Source organism: Panulirus ornatus, chromosome 11 (genome assembly GCF_036320965.1).
Source record: "Panulirus ornatus isolate Po-2019 chromosome 11, ASM3632096v1, whole genome shotgun sequence".
NCBI lineage: Eukaryota > Metazoa > Arthropoda > Malacostraca > Decapoda > Palinuridae > Panulirus > Panulirus ornatus.
Window position 1 is genome coordinate 27,265,754 of NC_092234.1, and position 15,896 is coordinate 27,281,649.

At 38.2% G+C, this 15,896-nt stretch overlaps 1 pseudogene; it reads left to right on the top strand.

The window, feature by feature from the left end:
• The window catches only part of LOC139751138 (NADH-ubiquinone oxidoreductase chain 1-like), a 198,260-nt pseudogene extending 182,725 nt beyond the window's left edge, over nt 1-15,535 (top strand).
• Nucleotides 15,536-15,896: the final 361 nt, after the last annotated feature.

The window sequence follows — 15,896 nt, forward strand, 5'->3', positions numbered from 1 at the left end:
GGTTATTAGGTACAGTAGGTTTGAGGGTCAAGTTCAATTGATAGGTGAGTTTGAATGGAGAAAAACTGGAGGAAGTGAAGTGTTTTAGATATCTGGGAGTGGATCTGGCAGCGGATGGAACCATTTAAGCGGAAGTCGATCATAGGGTGGGGGAGGGTTCGAAAATTCTGGGAGCCTTGAAGAATGTGTGGAAGTCGAGAACATTATCTCGGAAAGCAAAAATGGGTATGTTTGAAGGAATAGTGCTTCCAACAATGTTGTATGGTTGCGAGGCGTGGACTATGGATAGAGTTGTGCGCAGGAGGATGGATGTGCTGGAAATGAGATGTTTGAGGACAATGTGTGGTGTGAGGTGGTTTGATCGAGTAAGTAACGTAAGGGTAAGAGAGATGTGTGGAAATAAAATTAGCGTGGTTGAGAGAGCAGGAGAGGGTGTTTTGAAATGGTTTGGTCACATAGAGAGAATGAGTGAGGAAAGATTGACCAAGAGGATATATGTGTCGGAGGTGGAGGGAACGAGAAGAAGAGGGAGACGAAATTGGAGGTGGAAAGATGGAGTGAAAACGATTTTGTGTGATCGGGGCCTGAACATGCAGGAGGGTGAAAGGAGGGCAAAGAATAGAGTGAATTGGAGCGATGTGGTATACCGGGGTTGACGTGCTGTCAGTGGATTGAATCAGGGCATGTGTATGGGGGTGGGTTGGGCCATTTCTTTCGTCTGTTTCCTTGCGCTACCTCGCAAACGCGGGAGACAGCGACAAAGGAAAAAAAAAAAATATATATATATACATATATATATATATGAATATATTTATATATATATATATATATATATATATATATATATATATATATATATATATATATATATATATATATATATATATATATATATATATATATATATATATATATATATATTTAATGTATGTATGACTCATGGTGAGGTGCCTGAGGATTTTCGGAATGCGTGCATAGTGCCATTGTACAAAGGGAAAGGGGATAAGAGTGAGTGCTCAAATTACAGAGTATTCCTGGTAAATTATATGGGAGGATATTGATTGAGAGGGTGAAGGCATGTACAGAGCATCAGATTGGGGAAGAGCAGTGTGGTTTCAGAAGTGGTAGAGGATGTGTGGATCAGGTCTTTGCTTTGAAGAATGTATGTGAGAAATACTTAGAAAAGCAAATGGATTTGTATGTAGCATTTATGGATCTGGAGAAGGCATACGATAGAGTTGATAGAGATGCTCTGTGGAAGGCATTAAGAATATATGGTGTGGGAGGCAAGTTGTTAGAGGCAGTGAAAAGTTTTTATCGAGGATGTAAGGCATGTGTACGTGTAGGAAGAGAGGAAAGTGATTGGTTGTCAGTGAATGTAGGTTTGCGGCAGGTGTGTGTGATGTCTCCATGGTTGTTTAATTTGTTTATGCATGGGGTTGTTAGGGAGGTGAATGCAAGAGTTTTGGAAAGAGGGGCAAGTATGAATTCTGTTGGGGATGAGAGAGCTTGGGAAGTGAGTCAGTTGCTGTTCGCTGATGATACAGCGCTGGTGGCTGATTCATGTGAGAAACTGCAGAAGCTGGTGACTGAGTTTGGTAAAGTGTGTGAAAGAAGAAAGTTAAGAGTAAATGTGAATAAGAGCAAGGTTATTAGGTACAGTAGGGTTGAGGGTCAAGTCAATTGGAGGTGAGTTTGAATGGAGAAAAACTGGAGGATGTGAAGTGTTTTAGATATCTGGGAGTGGATCTGGCAGCGGATGGAACCATGGAAGCGGAAGTGGATCATAGGGTGGGGGAGGGGGCGAAAATTCTGGGAGCCTTGAAGAATGTGTGGAAGTCGAGAACATTATCTCGGAAAGCAAAAATGGGTATGTTTGAAGGAATAGTGCTTCCAACAATGTTGTATGGTTGCGAGGCGTGGACTATGGATAGAGTTGTGCGCAGGAGGATGGATGTGCTGGAAATGAGATGTTTGAGGACAATGTGTGGTGTGAGGTGGTTTGATCGAGTGAGTAACGTAAGGGTAAGAGAGATGTGTGGAAATAAAAAGAGCGTGGTTGAGAGAGCAGAAGCGGGTGTTTTGAAATTGTTCGGGCACATGGAGAGAATGAGTGAGGAAAGATTGACGAAGAGAATATATGTGTCGGAGGTGGAGGGAACGAGGAGAAGAGGGAGACCAAATTGGAGGTGGAAAGATGGAGTGAAAAAGATTTTGTGTGATCGTGGCCTGAACATGCAGGAGGGTGAAAGGAGGGCAAGGAATAGAGTGAATTGGAGCGATGTGGTATACCGGGGTTGACAGGCTGTCAGTGGATTGAATCAAGGCATGTGAAGCGTCTGCGGTAAACCATGGAAAGCTGTGTAGGTATGTATATTTGCGTGTGTGGACGTATGTATATACATGTGTATGGGGGTGGGTTGGGCCATTTCTTTCGTCTGTTTCCTTGCGGTACCTCGCAAACGCGGGAGACAGCGACAAAGCAAAAAAAAAAAAAAAAAAAAAAATATATATATATATATATATATATATATATATATATATATATATATATATATATATATATATATATATATATATATATATATATATATATACATGTACATATATATATATATATATATATATATATATATATATATATATATATATATATATATATATATATATATATATATATATATATATATATATATATATATATATAGTGGTTTGACCTAGTAAGTAATGAAAGGGTAAGAGAGATGTGTGGCAATAGAAAGGGTGTGGTTTAGGGCGCTGTGATTTCGGTGCATTTTGCATGAAAACGAGACTGAGTGTGAGCGAATGTGGCCTATTTGTCTTTTCCTGGCGCTGCCTGGCGCAGGCGCCGTGGTTGGGGAGGGGGGTGCCATTTCATATGTGGCGGGGTAGGGACGAGAATGGATGAAGGTAGCAAGTTTGAATATCTGCAATGTATACGTGTATATGTCTATGTATGTATATATACGTTGAAACATATGGGTATGTATGTGTGCATATGTGGGCATTTATATATATACATGTGTATGTGGGTGGGTTGGGCCATTCTTTCGTCTGTTTCCTTGCGCTACCTCACTAACGCGGGAGACAGGGACAAAGTGTAATGAATAAATATATATAAATATAATCTTACGTGAAGTTAGCATAGTTGGCGAAGGTGTTCATCATCCTAGTATCAAGAGAGTCTAATGCTGTGACAGTCGTCCCTGGCACCTTGGTGGTCCTCTTGAAGTTAGATATAGGAAAGAACGGAAGACCTACGTTCTCAAACTTGTGGCCTAGAAAGTCCTCTTCCTGTCCTGGAAATTTGGTCATTTTTATGAAATTGTTAATCCATGTAATATGAAGCTGCTTAACTGTAAGTGTCTCCATTTTCAGTGAGGTTTTAGAAACATTATACTCTATAAGTAAGAAGCACCGTTCCTGTTTTTCCTAGTATGCTTTCCAGAGAGACTTGACCTGAAAAACCAACTTCTTTAGAACCGCATTTGGTGATGCTTGACAATTCATATGAATATCCAGTTAATGTCTAATGTTATCTTTGAATATTTTATTTTTGATTATTTTCAGATCCAAATGAGTATACATCATATTATAGGAAAATATTGATTTTCTAGCTACCTGATTCCAAGATAAACGTAACCGTAACTGGTCACCCCTTTGTGTCATGGCTATAACCACCAATTCTACTTTCTTTTATCACAGATCTGGCATTGACTTGGCTGGTAGATATCTCTTAATACGTATTTCCTCTTTCTTTCCGCCTTCTTACTAATCTGGTGTGTCATCTTCTAATCCAGAAATAATGTTATTTACGTGTATCAAAATGCCACTTTACTAATCTTTCTAATTTTGATGCCATCAACTTTTCATCTAAATCCACCAGTGTGGAAGTGCCAGCCTCTGTGTTCCTGACTTACTCTATAATCCGTCTTTTAGCTAGCAAGTACTCTTCCTATATGTTCTGTACTCGTATAAACCTTCCCTCAACTAACCTAGTTAACTCCTTGATGGCTTTAACTCTAACGGTGAATATCATTCTTTCAACAGCTTCACTTAATTTCTTTTGTACCTTTGTTTGTGTCATAATCGTCGAAGTTCCTCTTCATCACTCTTCACGTTCTGCGTCTGTTGATCTGCTGCCGAAAAAGATCTTAGACATCCCTACCCAATACCGTCAATAGTCTCCCTTTATGTGTTAGTCCTCGTTTCGGACAGCGCAGCTTTTGTTGTCCCTCCTGTACTTCCATGCCCTCTACTTTCAAGAGATTCTATTTGTGCTTTAGTTTTTTCTCCAACTGAACAGCTGTCTATATTACTAATGCAGTTTCCTGCCCAATTCTTAACAGATTGTTTTTATGAGCTTTAATCCTTTCTTCTTACCATTTAGTCCATAGTACAACCAGAATATACCCATCGGACGATCTGGTTTTGAGTGGCTTCATTTTCTTTCCTTTTGTTTTGTATCCCCTGAATCTCCTCCAATAAACTGTTTCTGTTCATACTCAAAAACTATATATTTCATATTTCTTTATTCCTCTCATCTCATGATCCCTTTCATGATCCTTGAAATGTTTCTTTAGTTCTTTTAAATCCTGCTCCAGTTGTGTTACCCTATGGTCTGTATATTAACAAGTTCCCATAACATCTCCCAATATTTTTCTTTTCCTCTCGTCTCCTTTTCACAGATCTGGCTATGACTGAGTGGTCGTGGTACACTTCTGTAACTGAGACCACAACAGCCTTTCCTGGCTCAGGAATGAGTAAAGGCCTTGAATTATTCCCCAAAGTAATACGAGTAACATTATTTAAGCTTACTAATACAAAATATTCTGGAAACACAGGGAGAACTTAGATTTTTAACTGACTCTGGATATTGCATCTTTGTTTTCATTGAACTTTTACTTGTCTTTGGTAGGTCAGAGTTGCAGCTTCATACGATAACCTAGTTGCACTTGTTTATTTTACAAAGTCATTCATTCATTCGCTTACAGATATACTGGATCTCCTTTAAATGAGAAAAAAGAAAATGTTGACCCAGTGAGGTTGGCAACATTCCAACATTCAAGTTGAACTTGGGAATCTTCCTCTCCTAAACTCTATCAAAACACCTACAGTTTCCCTAAGGAGATTTCTAAAATTTTCCAGTCAAAACTCACATGGATTCACTACTAAAACTCCCATAGTTTCCCAATCAAAACTCATCATCTTCCCCATCAAAACTCCCATGGTTTCCCAATTAAAACTCATTTTTTACATATCAAAACTCCCACACTTTCCCTATCAAAACTCTCATTGCTTCCTCATTAAAACTCCAATAAATTCTAATCAGAACTTCCAAAGCATTTCCAATAAATCTCCTATACTTCCCCATCAAAACCTTTGTAGTTTCTTTATAAAACCTCCCATAGTTTGCACATTAATACTACTATAGTTTCCCATGAAAATACCCATAATTTCCATATGAAAACTCACATCATTTCTCCATGAAGAATTTCGTAGTTATCATGAAAACTTCCCTAGTTTCCCCATCAGAACTTCCATAGTTCGACCTATCAAAACTCCCACATTTCCCCTTAAAATCCCTCATAGACTCAAAGTCAAATCTTCCATTGTTTCCCCAAATAAACCTTCCATTGTTCCCTATCAAAACTCCCATAGTTTTCCCAAGATAACTCCCATGGTTTCCCCATCAAAACTCCCATAGTTTTCCCAAGATAACTCCCATGGTTTCCCCATCAAAACTCCCATAGTTTCCCAATCAAAACTCCTAGTTTTCCTATCGAGACTTATACTTTTCCTATCAAAACTCTCAAAGTCTCCTTATCAAGAGTCCCACAGTTTCCTTATAAAAGTTCCCATAGTTTCCCCATCAAATTTCCCATATTCTTCCTGTCAAAGCTTCCATATTTTTCCCATCATATCAAACTCCCAAAGTTTTTCATCAAAACCCCTATAGATCTCCAACAATAACTCACGTACTTTCCCTATAAAATCTCCCATAACTTCCCTATCAAAGATCTTATAGTTTCCCCTATCAAAACTTCATAGTAACCTCATCAAATTTTCCATATTTTCCCCGTCAAAACTCCCATAGTTTCCCTATCAATCTACCATAGTCTTCTTATCAAAACCCTCATAGTGTCCTTATATAAGATCTCATAGATTCCTGATAAAAGCTCATATGGTTTTCCCATCAAATTTCCCGTAGTTATTCTGTCAGGTCTCTCATGGTTTCCCTACCAAATTTTTCATGTTTACGTTATCAAAATTCCCATAGAAACTCTATGAAAGTTCTTATCATGTCCATGTCTGAAGTTCCATAGTTCCCCATCTAAACTGAAATGATTCTCCTATCAAAATTCTTTCAATATCTCTATTAAAACTCTCATATTTTCCTTATCAAAACTCCCATAGGTTCCCAATCAAAACACCCATAGTTTCCCTATCAAAACTCTCATAGTTTATCAAAATTTCCATAGAATTCTCATCAAAATACCCTTCGTTTCCCTGCCAAAACTCTCAGTTTCTCAATCAAAATTTCAATAGCATCCCCATTAAAACTCCCATAGTTTCCATGCCAAACTCTCATATTTTCCCTATTAAAACTCCTATAGCTTAGCTGACAAAATCTCCATAGTTTCCCTGTCAAAACTCCCATAGGTTCTCCATCAAAACCTAAATAGTTTCCTTATCAAAACTCCCAGAGTTTCTATATTAAAACTCAGATAATTTAGCACGCTAAACTGAATATGAACTCCATATACCTCTTCGGGATTCTTGAGATGTAGAGCTACCAAAAATCTTGTGAGTACTGCGGTACTTCTCTTGTGAGAGATGCGTGTGTGTGTGTGTGTGTGCGTGTGTGAGTGTTTGTCTGTGTGTGTGTGTGTGTGTGTGTGTGTGTGTGTGTGTGTGTGTGTGTGTGTGTGTGTGTGTGTGTGTGTGCGTGTACAAACATAGCTACATAAGATTTGTTTCTGCAAAAGTGTGTGTAAATGATATAATTACTTAGTTTAAAAAGCTGTATGGCACACCTGGGAATAGAATATGACTGAGTTCTCTGGCAGAGGTTAGGTTCCACTGATGAAGTGAGCGGAAGCCCACTCTCCCGTTGTTACAGTAGAGGCAGCGTTTGTAAACTGATGCTTCTCTGCCCCATACTGGGAGAAGAAAGACGTATGACAATATATTATATAACATAAGGATACCACAGCCATTTTGTTTATCCTTCACTTAGGACACGTATATCATCATAACCAAACGTTCTACGCTCATATCCTCCATATGTCAGAGCAATTTCAACACACCCTGGTCATTTCTTTCAGTCAGACTACTCTCACAACCACACAACGATATTTCATTGTCATTTCTTACACGATCAGATGACTTCACACCACACGTTATCTTCAAACGTATCACTTCCTAAGCTTCCATTGTCTTTTGTTTGATTGAATTCAGGGCCTAAGACATGCTTGCAACACCAATTGGACTTCCATTTCTTCCAATAAACCTCTCCATCCACACACTCTTCGCTGAACTCAGTTAACTTGGGTAAGGATTTAATCATTTGCCTAAAATCAGTGGTTTCAGTATAATCACAAGATAAGTTTATCATGTAATAATGATATGAAGAAATTTGAATGCATTACACGTTAGGTAAAGAGGTGAAGATGGCGGGTTTCTGTAAAGGATTACTTCTCAGATAACACTGAGAAAAGGCAAGACTGTGTTTTCAAGAGCACCAGCAGTAGCAGCAATAGATTCTTCCTTACACAATAAGATGCTGTTATTCAGGAGAGTTAACCTTTATTGTAATGTACCGACCACGAATCATAAACAGTCAGCAGCCACGTATTCTTACTACTGAACATCTTTATGAATACCTTATTCATGGCAAACATTACCTTTCTTATAGGGTCCTCTTGTGAGATTTGTATTCAGTGTCAGGTTCTTACAAAGATGGAGATCAAAATAAAGGAGATGTTTGGTGTTACGAAGACTAGGATGGTGGAGAATCACCTCCATATCTGGCCTCACACCCACTATAATGACACGTATATCTGGCCACAACCATAGCTCTGACCTCTCAATAAACCTGTGTGATAGATAATCTCAGTCGTCTAAATAGCATGATTAACACAGCCTGGCATACTTATGTTCAGTTTAATGACAATGATATGATCAGGCCTTCAGATGTGACACAATAAACTGAGATCTCATGTGGTATTTATCATGGAAATTACTTTTCGTTCTCGATAAAAGGTTTGTTTTAGATGAAGGGTTTATGTAAAAGAAACATAAATGATAGGAGCCTTGATCAAGAGATTTCATTATGATCATGACTTCACAGAGAAAACATAAACGTAAAATTGACACATCATATGTAGCTTCTTAATGACTCTTGTAGCTTAGACAAAAATGATCTTGAAGAAAACATTATCATGTTTGTTTATTACTTTCAATCATCTGGAACTTTTCCTGTAGCAAATGACTGCTGATAAGGCAGTCAGAGAATGATTCATTTCATTTATAGGGAGAGCTTCCTTCATCGTCCTCGGATGAATATATAGATCTGCCGTTTTATTTACTCTCATTCTTTGAACTTTAACGTGCATATCAATATGACGTACAATGGTTTCCTCTCTTATCTACGGACCTGGATCTGAAACATCAAATATTTCTTCAGTAGTGAAATGAGATAAAAAGAAAAAATCACTTGATATTTGTCATCTAAGAACTGTAAGAAATCATAATCAATATGAAGTAGGTTCATTTTGATCTATATAATCTTGAACAAGTTTTTCAGTTCTGTTTCTACGCTGGAAAACAGCAACACGAATTTTGAGACAGATGACTATCGCTCATGCGATACAGGAATTTACCATCATAGTTAGAGAAGATCTGACATAGATAAATTGAACGGTCCTGATCCTTTCAATCCAAGATGGTGAAAACATCAAGCACGAAATTACCAGAAAGTTTAACCAGATTGTCAATTCATCGCTGCATGAAGGAATGGTTCAACAGGACTGGAGAATGGCAGACGTGACTCCTATATAGAAAGAGGGAAGCCACGAATTACCTTGTAATTACCGTCCTATTAGCTTTATATCAATCATATACAACTTCTTGAGTCGATCATTAGAGTCAGAATCGTTGCCTATCTGAAATACAGCCAGTTTAGTAAGCAACAATATGGTACTAGAAGATGCAGATCATGCATGACAAACCTCTTTGAATTACATCCTACATTATTCAATATCCAAGACTTCCAGAAAGCATTCAGTATAGACCCTCACGTTAAATTGATGCACAAAACCCTGGCATTGGGGCTTACTGGTTGCATAGGAAATTGGTTGGAAGTCTGGTTACGTGGCAGGAAGCAGAGTCGTCATCAATGAGGAATCATCACCGTGGTCATCTGCTATATACTCACGGTGCACGAGTCTGAAGGTTTCATTATCGTGCCCTAGCAACCTACCGGTCCACACTACGTCCGATTTCGTGTATGATATAATACTATTCAAAAAGAAAGGAACAAAACTTATTTCCTCCAACATACAATCATGGGTGTATGGAGCACAGTGCATGGGATAGAGAATGAGGAAGCTGCAGACATTCCACTTTCCCGCCTTTTCCTGTCATTCGTCCGCTGTCAATTAATCTGCCAACAACAATTACCAACAAAAGTGCAATATCATATATTTTCCTTATGATAATCCAGGAAATAAGGATACGAAGTAATCTATGTCAGAATACGACGTAGATACTTTATAATTAACACATAGTGGATTAGATAGGTGCACTAGTTTGTTCCGCGGAGGGCATTGTTCGAGCCTTTATGAATATTCATCGATCTTATAAATTGACAAAACAGCTCTCTGTGACAGTATTTATTCTTTCAAACTCAAAATCGACTATAATTGACGGTATTCGTCATTACTGCCTGCATATTTGACAATTCAAATTATACAGACAACTGCTTCTAATACGTATCATATATACAAGATCGGACGCCAGGGCACGATAATGAAACCGGACTCGTGCACTGCGATTATAGCGGAGTCCCTCAGGGATCCGGACTTAGGACGATACTTTTCATCATTTATTTTAACGATATTGACGTAGGGCTAAATAACCGAGTCTACAGATTTGCAGGTGACAAAAAGATCGGCAGTGCTACATTAACTGATGGAGTTAGGCAAAGTTTACAAAAAGATCCAGATAAAATCTCTTGATGGTCTAGTAAATAGTAAATACATTTAACGTCAATAAATGTTAGCTGTTATAAGAAGGAATTCTACACAAAAATTTTTATTTTGAACCGATGGACCACAAGATAAAGGACGCCCCTAGCGTGAGAAATATGGGGGTCACTCTCTATCTACAATAACTTAGAATTCTCCCAGCATTGTGATGAAGTAACCAAGAAAGCAAATAGGATGTTAGGATTAACAAACAGAAACTGTACGTACAATAACAAAAATGTGATATTACCACTTTACCTAAGTATAATTAGACCAAACCTCGAATATGCACACACACACACACAGACACTCACCCACACACACACACACACACACTTGCACACACACACACATACACACACACACACACACACACACACACACACACACACACACACACACAAGTAAGAACATTCTTAAATTGGAAGCAGAGCAGCGAAGAGCAACTAAAATGATTCCCTCCTTGTGTGACTTGTTCTTCCCTAAGCAAGAGGCGCTTCCCGGACAAATTAATAGAATATTTCAAAATACTTAAAGAATTCAGTAACGTTGATATGTACCATTTTCCTACAGTAGCACCAGCATTACCGACGTGAGGAAATGGAACAAGAACTTAGAGGTCACCGAGTTAATCTGGACTGCACGAATACTTGTTTTACCAACGATATAATTGATGCATGGAATAAGCTCCCAGAAAATGTTGTTCAGAGCAACACTCTTAACATCTCTAGAATTAGGTTTGATCATCACGTGTCACACTCCGGTATTGATTCATTCATTTAATCATTCTTCACAAAGCACTAGTATATCAAGCTTGCTTAACCACTGTTCTCTCCCTAGCCATGTTGCAGTATTATACTGACGCTAATTCACCCACGTTATCTGCTTTGAGAAAGTAATTAAGAATCATTTTATCATTCTTCAACATCAAGAATTATATAGGCATGGTAAGACGAGAGGCGGGAGCTCAAGTTTAACTTTGATATTATCTTTATAGGAAAATGTGAAGGGCTGCATGTCGTTGGTGATGAGATGCATGATATTTTCATGTTCATTCTACCTCATGACTTTCCCATCAAAATTTCCTTCATGTTAATCCCGTAAGATATTCTTTTTTTTACATGTTTTCCTAACGGCGTTTGACAGAGGGAATGGAGAGTAGGTAAAGTGCCTTTGCTTTACAAACCCTTCTATTCTACTGCTTAAAAGGGGATCCTTTTCTTTATTTTCTTTTTCTTAGCGTTAAAGCCAGATCATCTCGCTTGGACCTTGGGTGTGTGTGGTCTGTGTATCTGTGTAGCCATATCACTTCGTTACTATAGTAACCTGAGACTGGTGTCTGTAGAATTTAATATGATCACAGTGATCCGGTAGAGAGGTCTGGAGTCCTCATATATAAGTGTTTGTGTTAAATCACCTGAAGGCCATTGCATGATTGGTGAGGTGGAGGACCAGTGCGCGGCAGGTATGCCTAGCTTCCCCCCACAGTCCCTGAAGGAGGTGGTCCTGTGCTGGCTGGTCCTGAGAAAACAACGAGTCTGTCCCAACCACCACGCGACCAACATCATCAGGTAATTGTCTGCAAGAGATAGAGACAGATTATTAACACTACTGTACTCTGTCTCTCTCTTGGTTAAGGCCAACTACACCAAAGCTGTTGCTAAGCTGTTTTTTGTTAGAAATTAGAGTAATAGTTCAATATGCTTGTCAATGAATTGTGATGAATACCATAGTTTGGCAACGCTTGATGAGTAAAGTGACACCATTTGATGAATACCATAATATGGCAACGCTTGATGAGGACCATAATGTGGCAACACTTGATGAATACTATGATATGGCAACGCTTAAGGAATACCATGATATGGCGCGTCTGAGGAGGAGGGGCGTAAGAACACTACTATCTATACAAAACAAGATTGATGAGCTGTCTGCAAATTGCAAATCTCTACGTGGATAAGGGACAGTGCAATAATTGTTTTTACGAAAATCTGGCTACAAGACCAGGATGCTAATAACACAGTGAACATGGATGGTTATACTCTGCTAAGATCAGACAGGAGAGGCATTGTCAAGAAACGGGGAGGTGGATTAGCTGTATATAAACGAAAAATGGTGTACACAAGTAATATTCAGATGACGGTCAAAGAAACCCAATGTGATAAAGATATTGAAGTCCTAGTGATATTGTGTCGGCCATTTTACCTTGCCGGGAATTTGGCCAGGTTATCTTTATCGCACAGTGTACATCCCTCGGGTATATCCCGTGGATGAGGACGGACGAGTCGGAAGCTATTAGACTGTTGGAAAACCGTGTTACGATATATGAAAATGAATGCCCAGAAAGAGTCAGGATAATTCTAGGTGATGCTTTACCACTGTAACTTTCAAGACAGTGTTCTAACAGACGAACAAATAGTAAAATGCGCTACCAGAGGAAATGATACTCTCGACAAGATGTATTGCAATGTGAAAAACAACTGTCGTGTTTAGAAAAGCCCCTCTTTGAAATGGAGATCACAACGTGCTGCTTTGTGTACCATTCTATATGAAAGCGTTCAAAAGAGAAAATATAAAAAGGTAACTATTAGAAAATGGGATGCTGAGGGTAACTTACAACTACAGGGAAGCTTTGAGTATTCTTACTGGTCAGTTCTGCGAGATGGAGCAAATCTTGAACATCTTTAATTCTTATTCTCATTTTCGTTTTGATATGATAGAGCCAAGTAGAATATGACTGTCTATTGCAGCTACAAGCTTACAGTAAACAAAGAACTGAAAAATATGCTAAATGAAAATGTAGAATCATACCAAATGGAAATAGTGCTCAGTTCCAATTAATACAAAAAATTAAACAAGAGAATATTGGATTCCAAAAGAGTTTGCAAGGAAAAAGCTGAGGTGTTGTTTAGAACAAATCGTGTGAAAGATGCGTGGAAAGGATTAGAATTATTATATGTTTATAATAAAAATCTGAACGTGCCTGAGTCAGAAAGCATTGATACATATGTGAAAGAAATAAATTCATTTTTTTTTGCAAGATTTGAAAGACACGATTTTGGCGAAGAGTGCAGTAAGGGTCAGGTATCTGAGAAAGAAATGAAAAAATCGTGATATTGTACGAAGATGTATCTCTGAAGCGTATTAGGCCAGGAAAGGTCACGGGACCAGACGGTGTGCCAGCCAAGGCACTAAAGTGTTGTACTGAACAACTGGCACCCATACTTCAGCTACTATTTCAGGACTCACTAGATCAAGGGGCAGTGGTGCCTGACGTATGGAAATTGTCATAGATAAAGCCAGCTGAAAAAATCTCATTTCCTAAAGTGTTCAAGCATTTCAGATCTATTGTTTTAACGTAAAATGTTATGAGGTGTCATGAAGACATAATGAGACACTATCTGTGTAACAGCATAGATAATTTCAGAGATCCAATGCAGTTTGTGTATTGTAAGAATAGGAGTGTGCAGGTTGTAAGTCTGACTTTTAGGAATGATATTAGCAAACATTCAGACAGACATAACTCACAAGCAAGAATCTTATGCATTGATTTTAGTTCTGCATTTAATACAATCCAGCCACATATTTTGTTAGATAAATCATCAGGGATGGATACAAATTGTAACTTACTGATATGGATCTTCAGCTTTTTAACAGAGAGGCCACAGCATACCAAGATAGATAGCGATAAGTTCAACATGATTTTTACCAATACATGTGCGCCCAAGAATGCGTTATGTTTCCCACTTTGTTCAGTCTGTATACTGATGACTGTGAAAGTGTTTTAGTAACTGCACTATTTTAGAATATGCTGATGATACAGTAGTCACAGAAACAAATTGTAGATGATAATTGTAATGATTACATCGCAGAGATTTGTTGCTTTGTTCATGGTGTAAAACGAATCATCTGCACTTGAATGTATAGAACTAAAGAGATTATCATAGATTTTCGGAAAAAGAACTACATGTATCAGACTTGATTACAAATGACGATGAAAATGTAAAAAGGGTGGGTCAGTACAAGTATCTCGGCTTTATTATAGATAACTATTTAAAAGGTGGTGCATTTACTGATATGGTGTATAAGAAATGTAACCAAAGATAGCACTTTGCACGTATCCTGTATAGTCTACATATAGACAACGCTATAATCAATCTTTTATGGAATCTATTTTATGTCTAGTAATTACCGCCTGGTATGCCTAGATAAACAGCAAAAAATATAAATAAGCATGAGAAAATTGTTAAGAAAGCTTGGATATTGGGTGCAAACACTAGAGCATTAGACATGGTGTATCAGAAATGTGCACTGAAGCAGGTAGAGAAGATCATGCAAGATCCTGCCCGTCATCCTCTACACCAACACTATGTATCTTTAAGGTCAGGAAGAAGACTGTCTCTGTCTATACAGCGCACCGACAGATTCAGGAAATCATTTGTACCACCAAGTATTCTATTGTTTAACCATCTAAAGACGCTGTGACTCCTCTGTGATATAGCTTCTGAGTGCAATAAATGATTATGTGATAATTGTTGTGGTCCTTCTATGTGATGTCATCATTTCTTTTTTTTCTTGTAATTCTTATACTTTTCAACCTTGAATTGATTTAGCCATAAAGAATTTCCTTTTGTACCATGTATACAGTTTGACAATGAAGACATCTTATCTAATTTTATCTTATCTTACCTTTATGCCTTAATGTGGCAACACTTAATGAATACCATAGTGTGGCAACATTTGATCAATACCATTGTGTGGCAACGCTTAATGAATACCATATTGTGGCAAGACTTCATGAATACCATTGTGTGGCAACGCTTAATGAATACCATATTGTGGCAAGACTTCATGAATACCATTGTGTGGCAACGCTTGATAAATACCATAATGTGGCAACACTTGATGAATACCATTATGTGTCAACGCTCGATGAATACCATTATGTGTCAACGCTTGATAAATACCATTATGTGTCAATGCTTGATGAATACCATTATGTGTCAAAGCTTGATGAATACCATTATGTGTCAACGCTTGATGAATACCATTATGTGTCAACGCTTGATGAATACCATTATGTGTCAAAGCTTGATGAATACCATTATGTGTCAACGCTTGATGAATACCATTATGTGTCAAAGCTTGATGAATACCATAGAGAGGCAACGCTTGATGAGTACCTTAATGTGGCAACGCTTGATGAATACCATTATGTGTCAACGCTTGATAAATACCATGATATGAGAATCAGTTGGCAATGAAAAGCTTTCTGGCTCAGTGTGTTTCCGATGAATTCACATTTAAGAATGATAAATGGATGATATGAGGTAAAGCATTTATTATGTTCAATTTATTTCGTCAGGTTTACCTGGTGATGTGTTGTAGCAGTAGAGAATGTTGTGTTGTAGCGGCCAACACCAGGTGACACCCAGCCAAGCACCGTTCTATCACCTGGACCACCAACACAGCGACTTGGTGACCCCCCTCACTATGAGTAGCAAGAGTCTGGACCCGAGTGACAATCGTCATAGCAACAAAGAATACCAGGAGAGAGGCAGAATTTCGTTGCATCTTTGACAGACAAAAGATGAAACGTTTTTTCACCTCTGAGATCCGAAGAAA